This window comes from Nematolebias whitei, chromosome 17 (genome assembly GCF_014905685.2).
Source record: "Nematolebias whitei isolate Nwh7 chromosome 17, NemWhi1, whole genome shotgun sequence".
Classification (NCBI taxonomy): domain Eukaryota; kingdom Metazoa; phylum Chordata; class Actinopteri; order Cyprinodontiformes; family Rivulidae; genus Nematolebias; species Nematolebias whitei.
Genome location: NC_056514.1, coordinates 38,231,867 through 38,235,825, shown reverse-complemented (window position 1 = coordinate 38,235,825; position 3,959 = coordinate 38,231,867). Strand labels below are relative to the sequence as shown.

General features: G+C 37.5%; 1 protein-coding gene across 1 annotated transcript in view; it reads left to right on the top strand.

The window, feature by feature from the left end:
- Positions 1–1,028, top strand: part of LOC119423829 (vesicle-fusing ATPase) — a 31,035-nt gene extending 30,007 nt beyond the window's left edge. Inside the window, exon 22 of the mRNA XM_037691243.1 lies at positions 708–1,028. The gene's annotated coding sequence lies outside the window, so the exon portion shown is untranslated. The remainder of the gene's footprint in view (positions 1–707) is intronic.
- Positions 1,029–3,959: the final 2,931 nt, after the last annotated feature.

Here is a 3,959-nt window from a genome sequence, read left to right as displayed (position 1 = left end):
TTAGCCTCTGTTTGATTCCTTTAGCCTTGTTTGACTCTCTTTAGCCTTTGTTTGACTCTCTTTAGCCCCTGTTTGACTCCTTTAGCCCCTGTTTGACTCTCTTTAGCCTCTGTTGTTTGACTCCTTTAGCCTCTGTTTGACTCTCTTTAGCCTCTGTTTGACTCTCTTTAGCCTCTGTTGTTTGACTCCTTTAGCCTCTGTTTGATTCCTTTAGCCTCTATTTGATTCCTTTAGCCTCTGTTTGATTCCTTTAGCCTCTGTTTGATTCCTTTAGCCTCTGTTTGACTCCTTTAGCCTCTGTTTGACTCCTTTAGCCCCTGTTTGACTCTCTTTAGCCTCTGTTCTGCTCGTTTTAGCTCAACCAGCAGAGTTAAATTCTTCAGCCACTGATCACTCAGCTTTCATAGTTTTAGTTTGACTTGTTCTCTGATTCAGAAGCTGATTCATGCTCATAAATCCTAATAAACTATAAACTTTGTGAAAGTTTCTGTGAATCCGTCCTGTGAGGACTGTGGGCCCGGGCTGACAGGCAGAGAAACCCAGCCTTTGTTCTCGCTGCGGGGGTTTTTCTTCTCATCACAGCCTCAGAGACTTATGGTATATGTCGGCATGCCTAAAAATAGGTCGACTAGACAGGTGCTCTCCTGCGGCAGCACGCCTCCGTTGCTCGTCTCTCTTCTCACTTTCATTCGTCTCTTTTCGCTCAGACGCTCGGCATCAGGAGCCTGAAAGAGGCTGGCAGGAATCCATCCCTGAAGCTCCGTGGCGCAGACGCCAACCGGGCCACCGTCTCCTCTTCAGCACCGTGTGAGCGCCGAGAAATCAGATACAAACTCTCCTTGTTTGTGTTTTGTGTTTGCTGATGACGCTGTAATCTGCGACGCCCCCGACACTCTGCTGGGTTTTTATTTAGAAGAGCTTAAAGTTGAAACGGGTCGGGGCCAACGATGAGCTTCCATGGCCGGATGTGCACGAACACTAATTCTATTCGTTTATACAGGTTTTATTTTATTGCACAGTTATCTAATCATTCCAGGACTCGATGCTTCTGTCTGATCTTTTTATTGTATGAATAAATTAATTGTTGCAAACAAGAAATGTTGTAAATTATTGATCAAACCTTCAAACACTGATCAGCCTTGAACCTAAACCCATAACAATTCAACTAAATATAGATTTCTATAAAGCTAATTTGATTTTCCTAATTGGGAACGTCAGAAGACTTTTGCTCCTTGAAGATTTTTATTTTTTTAAAATCTGGATCTATTCCTGAGAAGAATAAGCACAATTATCTTTTTTATTTTTGCCTGAAAGAACCAGATTCTGTAAATATTAAGGATTAGAATTAAACAAAATTGAGAGAAAATGAAGTTTTCTTTTGGAGTCCCACATGGTACCTCCGACACTTTCAGGGACGTAACAGAATAATTTGACGTTTGTCTGTGATTAATAATTTAATTTAGCTGCACAAAGCCCAAACCTAATTATAACTGACTGATCCTTAGATTTTGTTCCCCAATTTTAGTTTCTCATTAAGCTGCCAAACTTCTCAAACTGACACCGACTTGGTACGAGACGTCTGCATTCGAGAGAAATTTAATTCCACGATTTATTTATTTTCGTACAAGTAATCGAACGTTGAGTGGGTCGACGTCGTCGCGCTGCATCGATGGTGGTTTTAATGTTCTGGCTGATGGGCACAGAACAAGACGTGACCGAAGATCTTTTCCTGTTGGAGATACAAACGTTGACGTTTCCAGTTCAGTTTTACTCCGAGCCCCTCTAGTTTTGTTTTCTTACTATTTAAATAAACTCTAAATTATATTAAAAAAAAAAAAAAAGAACAACTGCTGACGTTTGTCGTCATTGTGCTCCGGCGTATTACGCAAAACGTTTTTTAAATCAAAGTAAACTGCTGCTCGTTTTGCAAAAGTGACGAAAATTACATTTTTATTTGAAAATAAATAAGTTTGATTCCGCAACGTCTGATCTTAAATTTTTCTCCAAGCAAATTATCTCTTGAACTATTAGACTAATTATAAAAAAAATGGTTTGACGCACATGCACGAGTGAATAACTTTAATAAGAGTGAGCCATGCTGGCTTTAAACAGGGTTATTTTACAGATATGCAGCTAAAATTTGGTGTGGTAGTAGCCGAGAGTCATCCCTAACATGTAGTTTGAGTGTCGTCTCATAACTCGCAGATGTTGTGTAACGTTAAGGTTTTGACTGAAACGGCTACAACTCCGTCAGACGAGCTGTGGCTTGAAAGGTGGGGGGTGATCTGCATTTCTTCAAGGAGCTCCGGTCCTTTATTTGGTTTATGATCAATCAACATGATTCTTAACGATTAGAAACCATAAATCTGCGTAAAACAGCCCTAAAGTGACAGTTCTGATCTTTTAAATTAACGTTCTGTGAACAATTAATATCTTACCTGTTGTAGATGGCTCGTTTATAACCTTTTCCACAGAAACGTCTGAACAGTCCCTTAAACGTTTATGAAACTTTTTAAAATAAACTTGAATGTGAGTTTTGTTGGGAAGGTGAAAAAACGAGACATGAAACGAGACAAACTTTGTTCTTCAAATATATAATCTTAGGTCGGTCATACAGATATATACATTGTATAATAAATAATAATATAAAAACATAACATTTAGGATTATAAAATAAAAAGGGAACTGTTCACTTTAAAACATTTGTACAAAGCTTTGGATATAGCGGGAAAAGTGGGAGGGTGGAGGCAGGAAGGTGCGCCCGAGTGACGCCGACGTTGGAGGACCACCTGAAGGTTGCGCCTCGCTGAGCTGTGACAACACGTTGCTGGAAAATCGGCAACGTTTCCGTTGCAGTGAGTTCTGTTTGCAACCAACCAGCAAGTATTTTAAACGTTAAAATCCACAGCCCGTTTTCATGTTCATGACTTGATGAACTGCGTTCTTCCTGTGATCTATTCTAGTGGTGCAGGGGTGTCCAGTCCTGGTCCTCGAGGGCCACTGTCCTGCACGTTTTAAAGCAGGTGTGCCCGGACCTCTTCAGCGTGCAGCTCCTTTTAAAATGACCAGGTCAAAGTCATCTACCTGCTATAATGCTCCGTTTACATGAGAACAACCTCTGGAAACGTTTGTGTTTTTTCAGTGTTTTTAAACAAAAAATGAGCGGGTTTACACGGAAACACTGTAGCTTCCATGTCAGTCGGGTTGCCAGATAAGAAATTATGAACTATAGTACTGTGGCTTTAAAATAACAGTATTTTGACCTAAACTGTCACTTGTGCTGAGCAAAGATATTCTAAGATGAGGTGTGTGTTTGTTGAACATGTGCACAGAATAGGAGGGAGTAAATAAGAGGTTTTAAATTTATCTGGCAACCCTGATGCAGGGCTTGGCTGCATTCGTTGCACATGCAGCATCTGCATGACAGTTAAGTCTCTTTGGAGCCTGGATTTAATTAGTTTTGCTCCTTCACGCTGAAAAATGGAGAGCAGCACAAAAACACTCTGCTCTCTGCCGTTTATTATAACTGTTGTTATTTATTATAACTATTATTTATTATAACTGTTATTTATTATAACTGTTATTTATGATAACTGTTTTTATTTATTATAAATGTTATTTATTATAACTGTTATTTATTATAACTGTTATTTATTATAAATGTTATTTATTATAACTGTTATTTATTATAACTGTTGTTATTTATTATAACAGTTATTTATTATAACTGTTGTTATTTATGATAACTGTTGTTATTTATTATAACTGTTATTTATTATAAATGTTATTTATTATAACTGTTGTTATTTATTATAACTGTTATTTATTATAACGGTTGTTATTTATTATAACGGTTGTTATTTATTATAACTGTTGTTATTTAACTGTTATTTATTATAAATGTTATTTATTATAACTGTTGTTATTTATTATAACTGTTGTTATTTATTATAACTGTT